Here is a 20883-nt window from a genome sequence, read left to right as displayed (position 1 = left end):
GTGCCTGTAGCAGCGTATTAGTTTTGTTTGGTTGTTTGTTTTAAAATGGAATAATTGTTTTGTTTGTTTGTTTTTCAGCTTTTATGTGAATTTACGCTCTTTGGGTATTATGACCCATTATTACGCGCTTCCATTCCTTCAGTGATTAAACACTGTTTACTAATGGCAGGCATTACAATGTTTACGCCAACCTTAGCGAGCGCTAATTCTCCCAGGAAAACCGAACTATTGCAGTGTGTTGTGTAATTTTCTGCTCGTTCCACTATTTACCCAAGCGGAGATTAAGCCTAGGTAAGCTACAGAACCAAGGCCTGTGCTTTTGGTCCTTTATATTAGAGCAGCAGTGGCGGCGGTGGCGGCAGCAGCATTGGTGGTTCGTATGAAATATGGCCTCAGCTGTTGAGACGGGCACTGCTGAAGTGTGACTCTGTTATTGTTGGCTGTCTTCCCTGCTCACCTCTGCTGTTTTCTGAAGCCGTTTTAAAGCGACACATGCCAGCCAGAGATATAAGGGTCTTGGCCCTGGACAGCTGCAATAACCATTGACTGAGTCTGTGCACGCCGCCTCTTCTCTCCACTCCACGGGGCTGATGATGTCATGTTTCTTTTGATTGTATTCTGTCACTCAAGCTCTGAACATTTGGGGCTCGTGATTCACACGGTGGAGGGCTCGTTTCAGCAGTGTGTGCTTTGGCGCATCACCTTGGTGGTGAAGTAGTCAGAAGTCACCTGTTGCTGGGTTAACATGCTGGGTTAGCGTCCACCGTGTGTGTCTCTAATTAATGCTGGGGGCGAATGATAAATGTCAGTGGTCCAAATATGCATTAATAAAGTACTGCTATAGTTCTTGGTATAGTAGTTCTTCTATGGTAGATGTTGAGGCAAGATCTGAGAGAGACCCCCCCCCCCCACCCCCCAATTTGCAGGTAAAGCAAACCCCCATATGGCCACATCATCCTGCAGGGGGGTTTAGCCTAGACAGGAGTGATGGTGCACCGTTCAACTGTGCAGCGCTGCTTTCACAAACATGATCTGCATGGGAGAAGTCGATAGAAGGAAACCATGCATGTGACATTATCACAAAAGTCAAGGTCTGAAATAAGGTTGGGTGGTATGCACAAAATTAACTGGACCGGGTATTGGCCGCTGAACCGGATTCCTGCACCACCGATATTCTAGGCCTCATATCTCTGGATCAGAGTAACCTACAGATATGAGACACATCATGGTGAACAGCATTACTCCTACTCCTACTAACCAGTGCCAGTAAGCACGACCGGTCAGCTCAGGAAAACAGCTAATCAGCTAAAAAAATGACTCAGCGGTTAGAGGTCCAGGCTTTTGATGACAGGGTTGTGGGTTCAAAACCTGAGCTCGGGACGCTGCCACTGTTGGGTGTTCTGAGAGGGAGTCAAGTCTTCTCTCCTCTGCTCATCGCCTTGAGTAGCCTGCTCTGTTTACTCAAGAGCAGCAGAGGGGGATCTCTCTCTCTCTCTCTCTCTCTCTCTCTCTCTCTCTCTCTCTCTCTCTCTCTCTCTCTCTCTCTCTCTCTCTGTGTCTGTCTCTCTCTCTCTATCTCACACATGAACCAAGAAGGGAGCCGCTTGCTCCACTTTGGCCCCACAGACTAGAATATATTTCCGAGGTCCAGCACAATTATTTAGTGCAAAAGAAATATCAATGCGGTACATTTATACCTTCATATTGATCCTCATATTTACATGTGCATTCGTTGTCTTGTTTTACGAAGCTAGTAAAGTAGTCCTAATGCCCGGAGTCTCTCCTACACGGTGACACATAACGCGAGGGTTAATTCAGCAGGGATATCAGAACAGAAGATGTCGGATTGCTGCGTCTCCAGTCTGGAACTGTGTTGCTACTTAGTGTTAAAGCTGTCTGTGTGTGTGTGTAACTTGGTGGTGCTCTTGTCTGATTTTGAGAGCGAGGGAGTGTGAGAGATGAGTTCTCTCCATGAGAGCAGGCTTGGCTGTTCTCCAGAGTCGCCATTGCTACAATGCTTCTGCCAATCCAGCCATGGCCTCCATCCAGCAGCTCAGATTCAGCCCCCCCCCCCCTTCTTCACTCATGAGTAATATGGCCACGCTAAGACATATCTTTCAAGATAAGCCTACGCCCCCTCTTTGATGTTGCCACAGCTGTCGAGCACTACAAAGGTAACTAGTTCATACCCGAGGGCCCGGTTGAAGGCCGTGTTTGAGGGCCGTGTCGGTGCTCTCTCTGCTCCGGTAGGAAGAGAACCGATTGACCTGTAATTGTTGATGCTGTTGAGCAGTTAGAACAGACCGCCTACCTCAATTATTAACCGCACCGCCCATCACTGTGCCAGCTTATGAAGTGACTAGAACTGGATTCTCAACGAACTTTTGAAGCATAATGGCAAGCTCTTCTTTTGGTGACTGGCTGAATGATTCATTGAGTGTGCTGCTGCTGCTGTTGTTGTTTCTGTCACTTGACCTCTTTCTGTATTTCCGTTGGAGAACAAAGCAGCTTGCTTTGAGTCGGGAAGGTATTAGCTGGTTTGATGAGCCCAGGTGTTGAGGGCGTTCAGAGGCCCACCCGGTGTGTGTGTGTGTGTGTGCGCGGGAGAAAGATTCTTTAGTGTGTACTCTTGTCATTGTGTGCCTAATCGATGCACTGTGATTTGTTTTGCAGGAAAGCCTGTGGCGGCTTGGCCTCTAGCACAGATCCGGAACTCATCCGAGGGCAGTCGCTTTTGATGAGATCGAAGAAGGACCTCCAGCAACCACAGTCGGTAAAAAGGTATGCAGTAGCCAGCATAAGGGCTGTACGCTGTAATTATAAGGGAACTAGTGAAATACGCAGACTAGTGACGAGACTATCATTTGTGACATTTGTGGCAGTGCTTAAATCTGAATGACCGGGAGAGTAGTGCCTCTGTTGGTGCTACTCAGGGCTCGGCACGCTGCTTACTGCACTATGTAGCTTTGGTGAAGTGCGAGAACTGTCCACCGCCTCACTTTCAGTGACCATTCTGTATCTCTCCGCTGTCCTCTAGAGGAGGCTCAAAGCACAAATTACACTTCTCGACTGTAGGGGGAGCCCTGGAGAAAGAGTAAGAGAAAGAGTAGATTCACCTTCAGTATCAGCAGGTCTTCTGCCTTTCTCAGCACACTGGAAAAATACAGGTATAGGAGGCTGATCAGTGTGCCGAGGCAGGGCTTGGTGAGGTGTAGGCAGGGTAAAATGAAGCCAATCAGAAATGGTTGGGAGTGTCAACATTTGGATGGTCGCCACCCACCACTACATAATTGGGGGTATTTTTTATTTTTTTTCCTTTTCTATTTAAACATCATGACCATACAGAACCGTGACCTCAGCAGCATGAATCGTGATATGATTAGATGGATCAGGGATCGGATCGGACCGATTCCTGCACCACCGGTATTCTAGGCCTCATAACTCTGAACCAGAGTAACCTACAGACATGATACACATCATAGCGAACAGTAAAGACCCTACTCTAGCTAACCGGCATGGTGCCCTCATCAACTATCAGCGGCTCAGGGAAAAAACTGCTGAAATCCTTTATAGTCTGTGTACTAGTCTGAGCTCCCTCAGTTAAGGCAAAGGCAGTAAATGAAATAATGATTTAATTCATAATTAAATGAATAATTTTACAACAGGTGCACAGTGATTTTATTTATTTATTTATTTATTTATTTATTTTTACATGTATTACTCTACACACTCCTTTTCTGGTCATTTTGATGTCAAGCAGTGACCAATACCTCGCAATATCCCCTTTTACAAACACGCACAGACTCCCTCTGTGGATCGGAAGTTCTCAGTCCCTGCGTCTCCACATTGTTTCAGTAAGTTATGAGTGACAGGTAGGACTGTGTGATTACCAGTTACAAAGAACGCATGCACAGTTAATAACACAGCTCCGTCCATCACTGCTAGCCTGTTAAAATGCTTTTAACATGATGATTACTCTCAATCTTATGTGGGTGAAGCAGTAATGGCTGTTGTCATCACCGCAACCGTTTTTCTGGTACAGAAATGGCTTTAAAAAAAGCCTTGCCGTACAGAGAGGGCTTGCAGTTGTGGTACACATAGCCGCTTTGCAAAAATCAGGTTCATCAGCACTTCGTCCTCATGCAGTCACAGGGTGTTGCTTCTCATATGGTCATTCCAGTGTCCGGCAGCTGCATCAGGCATCTCGTTTTGTTTCTGTGTAGTGCAGCCGGGAGAGGGGGCAACACTTTTGGTAAAGTTGGTGATGACTGTGACTCTGTTCTAAAGGCTGGGTTATAATTGCAGCAGCAATGATTTGCTTGAACGTCGATGAAAAGAGCACAGTTTTAAAAAGTTCAAAGCTCAGTTTGGTTCAACTATATTCTGCTGTTGACCTAGTTGGCATATGTGCAAAATGTAAATTTCAATTGTAGGAAGTTGTAAAGGAAAATGCTGCTCAGTGGTGTAAATAGTGTATTATAAATATGCTGGCAATATAGTGAGAGCAGCAATATATGATGCATTGGTATAGTGGTACACTCTGTGCTTTGATGTAAATCGTGGGTATCCTCAGTTCTTAAAGAATACTGATTAACTGCACATTACATTTCATTACTAAAAGTGTTTTCAGTCCTTTTTAGTTGAATAGAGTGAACAAGACAAGACAAGACAGCCATATATACCATTTGTGGTTGACAGATGGAATTTGGCTTCCGCGTTCACACCATCCGTGCAGTAAACACACACATACACACCAGTGAAACACACACAGTGGAATAGTGAGCACACATGCCTAGAGCGGTGGGCAGCCATTGCTGCGTCGCCCGGGGAGCACAGGGGCCTTGCTGAAGGGCCTTGCTCAAGGGCCCAACAGTGGCAGCTTGCCGAGCCGGGGTATCGAACCCGCAACCCTGTCATCAACAGCCTGGAGCTCTAACTGCTGAGCCACCACTGCCCTAAGAATCGCAGTGTTCCGTATGGGAGAGCATCTGGATTTGACACTGGTGCATTGACAACATATTGAGATGTATATCGTAAAAATGTCCGTAAATATCGTGATATGACATGTTTACCATATCGCCCAGCTCTACTTAAAGGCATTTAAGTATCCGCCACCCAGAAATGTACATAAATAGCTATTGCAGCCTTCAGATTTCTAGAGGTAGGCTGGACACACTACGTACATTACCAGTGTTTACTTTGGCTTTAGTTTGATATATTTCATGTTTGGATTTTAAGTGTAGTTTAATGTCAATAAGAAGTATTCCTGTCTGGAATGGATCATCATTAACTTAGCTCTTCAGTGAGACAGCCATTCCTACAGCCTTTGTAGCGTTTCAAATACTGCTGAATTATTCATATAACGAAACCCGGGGGCAACATAGAAGCTAAGGGGCTACAAATGAACTGAGGTTAACTTTACAAAGTATGCCCTCAGTCGCAGTGAGGGTTAGCTAGCTGAAGAGATTGGAGAGATTGGAGCCGGTCAGCTGGCATTTGCTTTTACCTTGGTGCCATACCTGCTCGCTTCTTTGTGTTGGGTCTTTTAGTGCAGTGCTTTTCTTCTGTTTGTGTCTCAAATGACCGTCTGAATGATTCAGAATCACTCGTTTGTGATTTACTGTCACTTGCTGGTAGCTGTTGCCAGGTCATTTGCACAGAGATTTGGACTTGCTAAGTAGCTTTATTTAAATGCCTCCACTTATGACATGACATTTTGGTCATCTGGCTCCTCACGACTGCCTTGACTCATCGAGAATAAACTAGATGTTGGGATCAGAAGTGTTTTCTAGCTCTGCACCAGTATGGAAACTCTTGGTTGATACGAATATACAGTATACGGGTTTTGGAGAGGTTTATGAGTGCAGCACAATGATTTCAGTCCTGCTCTGCACTTCTGGAGTCAATAAATTCTTCAAATATCTGATCTGAAATATTGCTCCTATCTAAACATCTACCCCACTTTTTAAGCGAGCGCGTGCTGTTAACCGATATTGTTGTGGTATTAGGGTGGACCCCTAGCATTTCCTCACTGTACATGGCTTCATGATATTGGAAGAGCAAGTATTCTGCTTGTGGAGTAGATTATGGAAAAACAAGGTATTTTCCCAGCTAATGGAATCCCTTATTAGCATAATATTCATTCCTCTTATTTCATGTAAAGTCTCGGTAAAGAAATAAAGCCCCGCAGCAGCAGCCTTTGTAAACACTGCAGCATACAATAGATGCGTTGTTCATGAGCTCAGTGCTAGTCCTGGAGTGACAGTGGTTCTCTTACAGGAATTCCTGGTTTTGGGCTGAAATGGAATGCTTTTCTTAAACTCCCCGATGCTAATTCAGCAGCTCATTGTGCAATGATAAAGTATTCACGACATAATCCTGCCCGCTAACGTGCAGTCACAATTTTTTTTTATTATATAGTGTATTTGTACCAGGTTGTACAGCTACGTGTCTTTGGAAGGAAGCTTTTCTGAGCCCTGCTTGTGCTGCTGGAGCTGAGCGGTGCTGAAGGTTAAAGCCACAGTTGGGGAAACGTCTCTCTGTTTGCGGAGACGGATGTGAAGCGGCAGCACTAGAGCACTAGGGTGCAGGTACTTGTGTTCCCATTAGCAGAAGACTGGAAGAGAAGGAGATGTGCTCCCTGCATGGGGCCAGGCTTCAGAAGAAGCCCTGCAACACACTCTTCCCTTTTATCTTTTATCTCTCTGCCTGATTGAGATTGTATTCACAAGCCTCAAATCTTGAATCAAGCACAGCGTACCAGATCATCTAGAGCCTGTACAAATATTGACATTGGCAGTTGGAATGGGTAGCAAAGGTCCCGGTTTTGCTTTTCGGCAACTTGGCTTGTCGTCTCCTTGTCAATTATGCATTCTTTGCAATTGAAACTCTGAATTCGCCACTCTGTTTGAGCTCCTTTTGGAAGTGAGCTGGACAGAGTTGTAAGTGTATTAGCTTTTTCAGGTCAGCACCCACTAAGGCTGAATAGTACGTGAGTCTCAATGCAATACATTTCTCCAATACAGCCGAAAAATCTGCCCCATGTTGATGTTCTCTTTTTTTCTCTCAACGGAGAGGAGTCTCGTTGTAGGCTTGTTTAATTTACATTCTAGCCTTTGCAATATGATCCGTATTAAAACGAGACTGTAGAATGTATTGAATTTGGAGGATCAATACAATACGATATGATAGAGGTGGTAGATATGGCAAAAATGGAATATTTTAGATAGAATGCATTTATTGCAAGCTGTTCGATGTATAAACAGGAAGTATGCAACTTTGGTTGGGGCGAAAAGCACTCAGATTGGGTGGATTTACAACAAGGTTACAATTTTACCCTAGAATAAAACATACAAGCTGATCATTTGACTGCTCGCAAGACCTATATAGCATAGCTCTGTTTTCAGCACTTTAGCAAGAACAGTGTAACGATTTATTGTAATCATTCCCAAGTCCTGCTGGATCGTGCATCTGCCCCGTGTCCTCTCACTGCGGTGTGCGGTTAGCCAGCACAACACCTTGCGTACTTCCCGAGTTTGGCTCCTCATATGGTGTTTTTGAATCCCTCGTCTGATGTCTCGTTACCTGTAGTCTGATTAAGTCCAGTTTATTTTGGAAGGAGTGGGAGATGGAGAGAAGAGATGGTAACGCTGTGCGGCTAGGGTTAGCTTTTAGCCTAGCACAGATGCCCGCGATCAGAGTTTAAGTTAGCCTTGTGTCCTTCTTTTCTTGCCAGTTGGCTGTAATGATATTTCGTGGCTGTTCGGTCCGAGCCACTTCGTTGGTTTCCCAAGTGCTAAGGTGCAAACGCTCAGACTTTTTTCCAGCACACAAACAGACCAGAGTACTAACCAATCGTGAGGAAACATTTGACGAATTTTACATATATATATATATATATATATATATATATATATATATATATATATATATATATATATATATATATTTTATTAATCCGCTATGTAGTGCATTTTCCGTTTTTAGGTGTCCGTACTGCCTCCTGTATTTGACGGTATCTAAGCATGGAGGTAACTTTGGACTGTTTTTTTTTTATACTAGTTTTTTTCTGAGCGCTTCTCTCTGGATAAGGTGGCCTGCAAAATGATGTAAATGTAAAGCAATTAAAGGCAATTACAGGCCCACTGTAAGGTATGAGATACGGCACATTCTGAACTGTAAATGCTTTTATAATAATGCAATTTAAACAGAATTCATGGTAAGTGTTCTCAAAATGCCATTGAAGCAGGACTAATTATGCTCTGTAATGAAACCTAGAGCTCCTTAAAGTTCTAGGAGGACTGACTATATCCTCAATATGCTCAGAAAGTCATATTTTTATATAATTTGTAATGATAAGATCTGACGTTCCTTTAGTTTGTCCTCTGATTACATTCTTTCCATCGCATCGCATTCAGTGATTGGCTAGAGGCTCCTCTGTGATAGCGCTGTTGTCTGCTACACAAAGGAGATTTTCTGTTTCTGCGATTTAACAGACTGTATACTGTGTGGTTGGGAGTCCATAGATGCAGTGCAGCGGGCACGAGGGCTGATCGCGTAGCTCAGGCTTGAAGATCACATGTAGCTGCTGGGCATGGTTGCTCCCTTGGCCGGCTTCCTCTCCTTTTCTTTTCACCTTATGGAGTTAGTTTGTGGTGGAAGATGAATTATAAACTTTAATAAATAATTGAAAGCAATCGGCGCAAGTGAATTATTAATAGGTGAGCGAGGCATCTCTTAGCGCCCGTCTACCGCGTAGGGACCGGCTTACATGAGCGTGTGATCTGCATCTCATCCTGCCGGCTGAAATCACATTAAAGCAGCTGCCAGGGAGCCAGCATTCTGGTCGGGCTGCTCTTATATGAGGTGCTGAACCCTTAATTAAAATCGAACAGTAGCGGTAAACGGCCGGCGTGGCGCTCTGCGCAGCTGCATCATCAAAAGGGTCCCCCCGTTTCTACGTAGACTTCTAAATGACGTTGATGTGTGCTTCTAATAAATTATACAGGATGTTTCACACAGGCTGCCGAAGAGCGGGCTTACGCAGGTCAAAGGTAGATTCAAGAGCAGCATGCTGCAATGTTTTATGACCTTGTCTTGTTGAAAATTGAAAATGCTCTGTCCATGTAAATGAATAGAAGCTTCCGCCACACAGATTACACACCTTTCCCTTACTGTGAATCCTGCTCGTCAGCCAGGACACGTTTAGTGCTTTGCTTCTTTAATTTCGACTAGAGCTTATGTAGCTGTTCTGTTTTTGGGTGGAGGGCGGGGGGGCAGAATTGAGCTCACTAGGGATGCCCCTGGTATATTATAGTGGATCGGGTATTGGCTACTTTAATCCTAATCCAGTTCTGAGTCTGTTCATAGCGCCATCTAGTCTCTTCAAGACACCATTAATGAATATCGTTCCCAGCCGGCAGCAGCAAGGGCTTTCTCAGATGGTAAATCAGAGGTTAGAGTCTGCAGTAGTCAGTGCAGCGTAAAAACAGGATTTAATATCTGAAATTTTATAAAAGGGTCACGGAACTTTTAAGAAAGGTTGCTGAATGGGTCAATGCTGCATTGCCATCAGCGGTCGGAGTCGGAGAGAGCACAATTGGTCATGCTCTCTGTGGGTATGTAGATCACCCTTAAGCGATTTTGACCAGCACATGCGTTTGTTAGCTGGTGCGGTGGAGCTGGGTCGCTTATTGTATCTCTATTGTAGATCTAGGTACAATTGGCTTTATTGAAGACTGAAAAGTCAGATGCCTAGGGCGATTTCTCTCATCGGACACTAACATTACCTTCCAGAAGGCTATTTTTTTGTCCAAGTGGTCAGCAGCAAACTTGGCCATTCTTAAGGGGAGGAGGGGGGGGGGGTAAAATATGGATATATTAATGTATTGTGATATATTAACATTAAACTGTAAAAAAATATATATTTTTAAGTAATAGATACAAAAATTAGCAGTGTTGTGCTCTTGTCTTAAGATGCCATTGTTCTGATTGTATGAAAAGTAAAATTGCGTGTCTGTGTGTGTGTGTGTGTGTGTGTGTGTGTGTGTGTGTGTGTGTGTGCGCGCGCTTATATGGTGGAGATGTGCCCACCATGGTCAACATGCTACAAAAGCTGTGCAGTGGTGGTCCTTGCAACCCCTGTGTGATCTACAGAATCGATGCTGGTCTTGAATCTGGGTGCATTGACGGTGCAAGAACATGGTTTTATTATTTTTTTGTTTTGTGTGTTTTTGTTTTTGTACAATCCTAACTATGCTTTTATTTATTTATCCGTTACCCCAAACTATCTCTTTAGCTGTTTGCGAGTGTGGATAATAACTTGGGCAGCCTTGAACACACATTTCTTCTACTTCTAATTTGAAAACTTGGAGCACAGCCTGGATTAACTCTGCAGCCAAGATCATTTACAGTGGGTTAATGCTGGTGCCCCAAGCACTGGACTTGCTCTCCTGATTTTCTTTAGTGTGTGTGTTTTTTTATGTATGTTTGTTTTTTTTTTGTGTTTTGTTTTAAATGTAACGCAGATTCACAGTCGTCCTGGAGCAGGGCTAGAGTGTGCCTGCGAATACTAATAAACCAGAGCTTTCAGCAACTTGATTGTGTTTGCTGTAGCTGAAGCCATGGCTGCTGACAGGTGGGCACTGATCTAAATAAATAAATCAATCCATCTTTGCAAAGAAGGGAGATGCACATTCGCTGCTGTCTGTACAGGCTTCGACTTTTGCTGCTGAAATTCCGACTTCGTATGTAACCATTGACCGTAATTCCAAAGCTGTACCCATAATTACCTGTTCATATTTATCTGCAGATGCCAGCTGTTGCTACATTGTGCAAGAGTTCTTTATTTTATTAATATATGCTTTCGACTTCTTTCTGGAAAAAAAAGAAACGCCAAATCACTGTTTTAGGTAAAAGCTGTTCTTCATGCCGAGAAGATCAGTGGGTGAACATGGAGCTGACTGTTGTAAAGCACGGTCATTAAAGGAGCAATAGTCTTGTTTCTTGAATCTTGACCTCTAGCGGTTAAGAGCCAGTGAACACAACTACACTGTAAACATTTTTTCTCTTTTAGCTTCTTTGTATATAATAATAATTATTATTATTATTATTATTTAAAACATTATTCATTTATTATTATATAGTAGTATATTATTATATTATATAGTATATTATTATAGTAGTATTGGAGTGTATTCCCTGACTGATAGCTTTACTTTGCACCCAAAGCTTTACTTTTCTCTCCAAAAGGTAAAGATTTATCGACTTGATTCATCACAAACAGTTCAGTGCATTAAAATACAGATTTACAGCATTTGCATGCATATATAATCGCTGAGTGTATGTCCAAATTACATCCCTTTCAACATTGTAATAATTCTGTCCATTTTGGAAAAGCACTTCCAACGGTAACTCCTGGTTTGCATGATTCTTGTCATGATGTTTTTGGGCAGCACGGTGTGCTCACTTGGGCCTCAACAATACAGGGCGCTCACCAGCTTTCTCCATTTGTGTTAGCTAAACAGACAGAGCTAGGGGTGGAGTTAGGGGCCACTGATGAGTCCCATACAGACTGACTAGAGGTTAGTGTAAACACAGGTAAAGTCTGGGACGCCTTGCTGATTTCCAAAGTGTTTTCTTGGGCACCTAATACACACGTGCAGATGGCATTGGGTAGTAAAAGGTAGAGAAATTTGATCAGTGCTCCTTTCATAGGTATTAAGAGCCAATGCTTGGATATATTTGCTTGAATAATTTATTCCAGTAAAAGTAAAAGGAGATTTCAAGCGTACGCAAGATCTTCAAACTTGTGATGGGCAGCGTGTGCTGTATTTTGACAGGGCCCTGGTGGCAGCGCTTCTTGTGCTGTGTGACGGTTGTAAAGTGCAGGGCTCAGTGTGTTTGCTCCCGCTGACAGCCCAGGACCCAGACTGACAGTACCCTCTTCCCACTAGCCTGACAGAGGTGTAGGGAAGACACCGTTAAAGCAGCAGTGTGTCTACAAACCCCTGTCCAAGGATCTGTGTGTTTCTAATAACTCTCTCACACACACACACACACACACACACACACACACACACACACACACACACACACACACACAGCTCATCACTGAATACAAAAAAACCTTTCAGAGTACGTTCTCCATAGTCATATAGACCCTTGTAGGAGAAAATGCAGATTAGAAAGGGATTCTGATTGGATTCCGTGGTGGGTGCATATAACTGGGTGTAGGTGAGGAACAGGCATCCAGTTGCAAAGTTATCGTGGATGACTGATGAGGGCCATTCTTGTGAGCCACTTCTCTGAATCTGCACAATTTAAATATTCTTCAGTGGCATAAAATACTCCACTGTCTCCAACAGCACAGGGGTGTGTGTGTATATATATTTATTTACACACATGTAAATGCGTGCGTGTGCATATGAATAGGAGAGGATGCTTTGGAGGGGGGGGGGTCTGTTAATCATCAGCTTTCTTTATTAGCTAAACTTTGAACTCATTGTGGGCTCCGGGTTTATGTAGTCAAATGGGATCTTTCACAACAGACATTATTCCATGCAAATGCCAGGTTTTACTACCCCACCAAAACCCAAATTTTTACTATTATACTTGTGTACTGGAATTCTTATTGTTGTAATGGGAGGCTAAAGTACAGTGTTTACTTTGTTTACTTGACTTTTGTTTTTTAGATCAGAATAAAGAGTTGAATAGATTCTTTTAAAGTAACTAAACTAGGTTTTATTTAAATAATTAAGAAGTGATTTAAGAATCACTTTTTTAATGAAAAAGAAAATTAATTTATTAAAAAATAATATTCAGAATACTTCTGCTTAGAGGAATCTGCCTCCACTGATGTAGTTTTGTATACATGTCTAAATGTTGAGTGTTGTGAAATTGTTTAAGTATCGTGGTCTAATATTTTTACTATATCACCCACCCCTACTTCAGTGTTGAAAAGCCTGACTGTGGCCTAAACAGGTCAAGCGTTCAATGTTTACCAACAGTGATACCGATTTGTTCATTAACATATGATACTTAATTCTTTGATTCGGTTAATTTTACAGATAAACAGCATTTACACACCTGTAACATTGCTGATTTTCATGTTCAACTTCACCCCCTTTGTGTGTAAGAATTCTGTCCATTTTGGAAAAGCACTTTCAATGTTAACACCCCCACAATGACACAGAAACCATAACTGGTAGTTTTTCACTTTGCCATGTTCTGCATGTTATATAACAGCCACTCGACACTCGGTAAAACGCTGGTCAAATTACAATAATAAAATAAAGTGGCGTTGTGGGATTGTATTTGTTTGATTTTTAATCCGATTGAGTCTTGAGGGCCACAGGTGCTTTGGTGGTCGGTTGTGATGGGCAGGAGTTGTAAAATGTTGGAAACGCTGGAAAGGCTGAAAAGCAAGTTTGTTCTTGGTGTTAGCATTTCACCTAAGAAACCTGTAAACACTCAAAGCTCATAGTGATTTGCAGATGTGTGAATAGTGGAGTGTATTCACTGTCCAACAATTCTTTGGAATGAACTCCCGCAAGTTCATCAGTCATTACCTATGTTAGGTAGTTAGCATTGTTACCTGCAGCTGACCAGTATTAAATACTGTAGATTTTGAATGCAGATGTTTTATTTTATTTTATTTTTTTATATAAAAATGACAAGTTATCCCAATTTTGTGAACAGTGGTCCTAAGTCCTAGACACTGGAAGGTCTTATATTCAGTGCTGGACGTTGGCCCGACCAAACCGGAGTTCTGAATTTACAGTAGTTTCAATGTGACGTTTTATGAAATTTTCATCCCCGTTCAAGTTGTTGTGCTGCAATCAAGCGATGGCCAGAACTGCGTCTGAAAGACGTGACTTACTTTTTTAACTTTTCTGTTTGACACGCAAACTGAAGTACCCCTATTAGCAGTTACTAGTGGGTGAGAGGAATGAAGGAGGAAATAATGAACATGGCTGTAACGGTGCATCTTGGCTAACCATTGCTGCATAAATCATGGCGTACGCCGCGTGACAGACAATTATTTAAGAGACATTTAATAAATGAAATTACTTTTTTTTTTTTTGAACAAGATGTCAGTCGATCGGACACAACTCACTGACACTTGGCAAACAGTTTTTTTTTATTTTTTTTTTTTTATTATTTTTTATTTTGAGGGCCCCGGGATTGAGGAGAATTAAAGTCTGGGTGGGATCTTTGGAGCTTAAGCTGGTTTACTTTGGACATCAGCATTCTGTACGGCCTGTCCTGGCTGACAGCAGTCTGGCAGATGGTGTGTATCCATGTGGAGTGTGTGGGGGTGTGTGTGCGAGGAGGGATGCCAGCCCATGCCCGCTGCCGGCGTCTGCCCGCTCCACTGACCTCTGGGCCCCCACTGGTGCTCACTTAATTGATCGGCTCCCTCTCCGGTGGACCGCCCTACTTGTGCTGAGTAGTGCCTAGGGGAGGGGGGACCAGGTAGAATAACAAACCCTCCCAACCTTTAGCCTCTACAGTCCCCTACGATTGGCTGAGCACAGAAGACCAGAACACCAACAGGACTTTTGACCGAGTTTTGAAGAAAGAAGAGAACCAGTCAACAACTCCCAGTCATCCTCCTAGCTCTAGTCTCATTAGTCGGTTATGTACCAACATGGATACGGTCATTGCTTTTCTTCCCTTATGACAGAATATTGAATTGTGAACGTGTCCATGTGGGTTTTCTTCAGGTGATCCAGTTCGGGGGTTTTTTCCACCTCCCAAAAACACACGGTAGGTGAAATGGCTATGCTGAACCCCCCGGTGTGAATGAGTGTGCGCGGGTATTCCTCAGTCAATTCAGGTAGGCTCCGGACCCACCGTGGCCCTGACAGTGAAGAAGTGGAGAAGATAACGCACTGATGGATGAATCTTGAGCTCAGTATCGGGAATTAAATAGATTCTTGGACAGCGTGAATCTTTTCACATCTGTATTCTAATGTTAATGATTCAACACTGGCAAGTAAGCCCTTGCTGTGCCCTTAAATAGCCTTGAATGCAGTTCTTTGTTCCGGGCGTTTTGCATAGTGCTGTACTTTCCTGTGATCTTCACTGTTCGTTGGTCAGACTAATGTTTTGCTTGTCTTGTAGTGAACAAGAGCAGCTTTATTTCAGATCCAGGGCAAATGGCTGGAAAGCATGGCAGAGAAAAATTACATCTAGCCAGCTAGAACCTGTTTCTGTTTCTGGGTCTGGAGCAGTCGAGGTCGCCACAGTCCGTTCCATTTTTCACCCGTGGTCCTGTGTGAACTGGTTCAGCCATTCTCTAATACAAATCATGTACTGCAGAGTGTTTATGCATGGCGGAAAGGTTGGACCGAACTTGGGAACTACTTCTGTGTCTTGAGGGTTTGCAATGATTTGTTCTGTCAAACCTCGTTTTAAGCTCACATGGGAAACAAATCTACTCTACGCAGTACTTCATTGTATGGGCGCCATGCATCATTACTCTGATGAAACGTGCCGCTAAACTCCTGACTATCTGAAGTCTCTTCTGGTCAATTGGTGGGTGAAGTACATTTAGACAAATGATGGTCGACATGATTCTCATGAAGAAGGAGCATTCCAGAGCATGGGCAAGCATAAGGATCTGAGCCGCTTTGACATGGAAGAAGTTGTGATGGCTAAACGACTGGGTCAGAGAATCTCCAAAACATCAGGCAGGCCTTGTGGAGTGTTCCCAGTATTTAGTAGTTGGTACATGAGGACAAGTAGTGAGCCAGCAACAAGGTCATGGATGCCCAAGGATCATTGATGCGATCCATGGAGGCCCCACCTCACCCCCAACTCACAGGACTCGCAGGAGGATCTGCTGCTGGTGTCTTGGTGCCAGATACCACAGGACATCTTCAGAGGTCTTGTGAAGTCTGTGCCCTGCCATGGTAAAGGCATCGGTTCAATGTAGGACCATGAGAACCTTGCCTGGTCAAATGGTGCTGCATATAAAAGGAAAGCCTAATGTAATGTGTCTTTATAGAACCTGTGAAAAATGTTCTACAGCTTTAAAACAGAAGTCCACTGTAGCACCCATATAGCTCCAGTTCCACGTCTGTTTTACCATACCTGACCTGGGCATGCCCACATTGTACCTAGTCTAGGAGAAGAGCATTTAATAAGCTCATAGCATGACTGGTTGGGAGGTGATGTCTTTGGAAAGTGTTTTCCTGAGTGAGCCATCAAAAAACAAGATGAAGAGACCAAGAACTTTCATTGAGCCAAAAGCGGTATAGCATGGAGCTCTGCACAGATATTTGCTCGTGGTCATTCACAATTAAAAAGTGCTTGGTGTCCAAGTTCCCTCTGTGGACCCGGAGCGGTATGGAGTCTTAACGACTGAGCCTGTTCTCTTCACGCTCGAGGGCAGCTGCTGACAGGCCGCACTGCTCACAGAAGTGCAGCGCTCTCCGGGTGGGGTGGAAAATAAAAAGGCAGCAACTGGGACGTAGACTTTTTTTTTTTTTTTTTTTTCCTCTCTCTCTCTCTCTCTCTCTCTCTCTCTCTCCCTTCCTTTCCCCTCTCTGCTGTCTTCTGCGATGTTCAGTGACTGTGCTTCTCTTTCTCTTTCTCTCGCTCGAACTCCACTGCTCCCCCAGCTGCTGTTCGGCTCAATTATCTGATTCGCTGAGTAGCCTGTTCTGCTCTCATAATGGGCTGTTGCATTAGGAATTCCTGGCATGCTGCAGGGGGAACGAGGCCGTCAGGCCCGGACACCGAGAGCCATCCTTCACCTGGGAGAGCTCGGAGCCGTCACTGGAGGAAAAGATCTTCTCCCATTCGTCTAATCTTCCCCTCCTGTCTTCTTTTATTCACCCTGTCTTCACACATTGTTTGTCTTTGTGGGTATTTGGTCAGGAAGGAGTTGTTGTAATTTAGGCCATTCTTCTTCACCAGTCTGGACGTTGCCAGTATTGCCATGTCCTTCTTGATGCTAGTCAATATATCACACAATTAATCAGACTGGCTGTAATTGGAGATCTTATTCTAAATAAATAACAAGCAAACATCAGATAGGCAAAATGACCGCTGTGGCTGTTCTAGTAGTGGTGTTAAAGACACTGTAGGCTCTTAGTAGACCTACAGTCATGTACAGTAAAATCCCCCCTAAACAGAAAACCACCATTTGGATTTTCATTCTCAGCTATTCCAGTGATGTCAAGGCATTCTTCCACAGGTCACTTTTTTGATGCTGACATGTTAACCCCAGCATAATTCATATGGCCCGACTGCACTGAAATCTTTGACATTGGCTGTATTTGTATCTGTGATGATGAATAACTCACTAACTTTCAGCTAGCCAACTTGACACAGTTGGAATGTGTTGTCTCCCAGAATGTTGTAATTGACGTGAAAAGTGAAAGTCCACGTCGCACTACAGTCTGGGGCTGCTGGGACAGTTAGCCTAAGCCCACAGTGCTGACAGGTGGCCATTGGCCGCACAGCACTGATTTACGTTCCCCTGCGACGATGTGTGCTGCTGCTGTGACAGTTATAGGCCTTGAGTCGAAGGCTTCTTCTCCCTCACTCAGGGAGCCTGCTGTGCCCGCGGTGGCCTGAAAGCTGGACTCAGCACTGCAGCGCTCCAGCTGTGGGGACCACTTAGTGGACTTCAGCTTCTCAAATGTCAGTGCAGGACTCCTGAGGTGCTGTGCTGCGGTGACGGGGGATTTTGTGAATATAATTCAAGTCTTCCTCACTCAGGAGTTATTCTGAGAAAGCTACTTATTTTTTTTTTGTGAGATGTGAAAGTACGTCTCAGTAGAGTTGTCACTAATGAGGTGATTTTTGAAATAGCAGTTTGGTTCAAAGACACTCTTGAGTGTTGTGGGTTTTTTTTTTCTTCCTGTTTTTTTTCTTTTAAGCCTCCCTGTTCTGCCCTTGGGGCTTTGCCAGAGTGTTGAGAGTTTTGTAAATAGTCAAAATTCGCCATTTTGAATGATGAATGTGCTGTTCAGGTTAATCACAGATTCATTTTTGAATTTTTGAGAAGGGGGAGGCCTGCTGTCAGCAAGCAGTTGAGGGACAATCCCTCGTCGTCCTCAAACACAGCACAGCAGCATCTTGCGAGATTTCTCCTCCTTATGGGCAAGTCTGTTCACTCTGTGGCCGTCTTTGCCACACCGCCTGGCAGTTATTTCCAGTCACATCAGCCCAGGCTTCTCGCTCTATGCCTGGGGACAGAGCATAATTCTGGAAACTGAAGTAAAATGTGTTTTTGAAACTGGAATCTGACCATTATTAGCATTTAGCTCAATTTAGCTCAATTTTAGTTTATTTTTGTTTTTTTTTTAAAGCTTGTTCTGGCTTCTGCGCTTGCACAGATCTCCACATTGAGGAGGGATTTTATCCACCTTTTGCTCAATGTTAAGCACTTCGAGAGCTTTCACTCTTCCACTCTATCTTAACTTTCTCTTTCTCTATCTATCTAACTTTCATGTACTGTTCAGAACCATTTTACCCGGATGTGAAGACGGCCACATTTTGTAAGCATTGAAGTGGTTTTCCTCAAAAGCTTTCTAACAGTGGAAGACCTAAAGTACATATGTGTAAATGGTCGTTGTTGACAATCAGCTAGCCTTTAGTTTTAGTCTGAAATTGCTGTACACATCGATTTCTATGGATTTCTATTGTAACCCTGTAAGCGGCAATTACCGGGGTTCAAGCTCAAAGTGGCATTATGGACCCTGTGGCGCACAAATGATGGGCAGCATTTTTAGGCTGGCCTTATTTATAATAGATTTGGGTTCTCAAAAGATGATGTTTGGCCATGACTTGAATTTCCGTAGTTGCTGAACTCAATGAACTAAATAATTCAACTACAATTACCCCTGTGTTTTAGTCTGGGAGTGCACCAGCTTTCTCCTACACTCTAAGCGAAAAGAGGGTAATGTGACTACAGTCTACAAGCGTCCAAGTTGTCCTCGTATATGATAAACTGGGAGTCAAGAATCATTTCAGTTTGGGCCAAAGATCTGACCACCGGTTAGCTAAATGCAGCACACCTAAGCTGACCAGATCGTACCTAGAGCTTTTTAGGTCCATTCTATTAAAACATCCTTGTATGTAGCTCTGGTAGGATCTTCTTATCCACAATCCACATGTTAGAATAGCATGCAATCTTTTTTTTTTTTCAAGAATTTTCCTTGCGTGTTTAAAGTGAGTCCTGTGTTTATGCAGTCCGCTAAGCTGCAATTTATTTCTTCTAGTTTGAGGTGACAACCATTTGACCACTCATTCAGTCCACAGCAATTTAGCCTCCATTCATGGTGAGTCTGTAGCAGTCTGTTTTTTTCCCCCTGAGCATTTCAGTATGACCTTAACAGCTCCTTGTGTTGATTCCTGTACATTCAATGAGGTACAATACAGAGCAGCTAGTGAGGGCAGAGGTCAAATACTAGTCTCACAGGAACCGTATGAGACGGACTGTTAAATTGTAAAGCATATGCAGAGCTTATAAATGGTCATTATGATGGTATTGGATGCATAAAGCCACATAGAAAAAATATGATCAAATATAAGAAAGTGCAGCATATATGGCCTGTAAGCAGCAGCAGCAGCAGCAGCCTATGCGGTTTTCAAGGGGAGTGAGCCCATGCTCCACTTGTGGATCTTTTCAATTTAAGGTGCTCAGCACTGCTGGAGCCATCTTTGGTGCCTCACAAACATCTCGGTCTCCAGAGGAGACGGCTGCCACAGCCCCCCTGCTGAGAGCCGGGACATGCACGCTCATGATCAAGGCCGCACAAATGCTGCGGCGCTTCAAACGACACCCAGAACGCTGTTTGCTGGGAGCCAAAAATATGATGCGAGGGAGTAGAGAAATTCTGGATGTCTCACACGAGGGCCTGTGGACTGACGAGCATCATTATGCAAAGGCTGCTTATGTAGGGATGAAAACACGCCTGCGTTTCTCCAACAAGGTTCTTGTCCATCGGAAAAGAGAAGATGGACCTGAATCAGAGAGAAAATGATGTCTGATTTATTCATGTATGTATATTTAGGTAACAGCAGGTGGCGTTGGCTTTGTATCCGAGCCCAAAGTCTTGTTTATGCTTTTAGAAATGAATTAAACAGCACTGAATGTTTGGATTAAACTGTAATTGTGATTTATTTATTTATTTAGTCGCAGTAAAGGAGCTAGTGACATGCAAACAACTGTAGGGACGAGGGTTCTCCTTGCCTTAAATGTCATCGAACAGCCAAGACATGCCAAGTCTGGTGTCTGAGCGCAGATGGAAAACGAGTCATGGCCCAGTTCTGGCCCACACTCATTACTTCCACTGGCCCACATACCGCCACGGAATGAATGGTTGGTGTCGCGCAGTGGGTAACACTACTACTACCACCTCTCTCAGGACAGACTGGGGTTTAGTTCCTCAGTAGGACAAGCCTTGGGCAAGACTCCTAACACTACAGCCCCCCCCCCCCTCACCTGTGTGCATACAAGCATCAGCCAAATGCCAATGGATAAATGTCAATGGAATGGCGCAGATGACCTCTTCCAGATCTTGCACTCTGAGTTAAGATAGGTTAAGAAGGTGCTTTCCCTCCTTTGATACGTTTTTCCATTTTTATAGAAAACTGTGCCTGCAAGAATCCAGTCTGTTTGAGATTGGCTGCCAACTTGTAATGGTTTGAGGCAAATGCGTGATTTGAGGTGGTTTGAGACAAGCTTGTATGATTGGTGGGTCCTAGGCTTCAATTACTTGATGGCTGCCTAACTATGTGGTGGCTCAGTCGATAACGCACTAAAGCACATGGCTGTGGGTTCCATGCTCATGTCTGCTAAGCTGCCCAACAGTGGTAGACTTGGTAGACAAGGAAATCGAACCCACCACCATGTGTGATCAA

The 20883-nt window shown here is 43.7% G+C and overlaps 1 protein-coding gene across 1 annotated transcript in view; it reads left to right on the top strand.

Annotated features, from left to right (window-relative positions):
- ndst1b (N-deacetylase/N-sulfotransferase (heparan glucosaminyl) 1b) overlaps positions 1-20883 on the top strand; it is a 97229-nt gene that overhangs the window by 27849 nt on the left and 48497 nt on the right. The window contains exon 2 of the mRNA XM_072661876.1: positions 2674-2781. The gene's annotated coding sequence lies outside the window, so the exon portion shown is untranslated. The remainder of the gene's footprint in view (positions 1-2673; positions 2782-20883) is intronic.

This window comes from Salminus brasiliensis, chromosome 18 (genome assembly GCF_030463535.1).
Source record: "Salminus brasiliensis chromosome 18, fSalBra1.hap2, whole genome shotgun sequence".
NCBI lineage: Eukaryota > Metazoa > Chordata > Actinopteri > Characiformes > Bryconidae > Salminus > Salminus brasiliensis.
The sequence above is the reverse complement of the archived record's forward strand: the minus strand, read 5'-3'. Positions and strand labels throughout refer to the sequence as shown.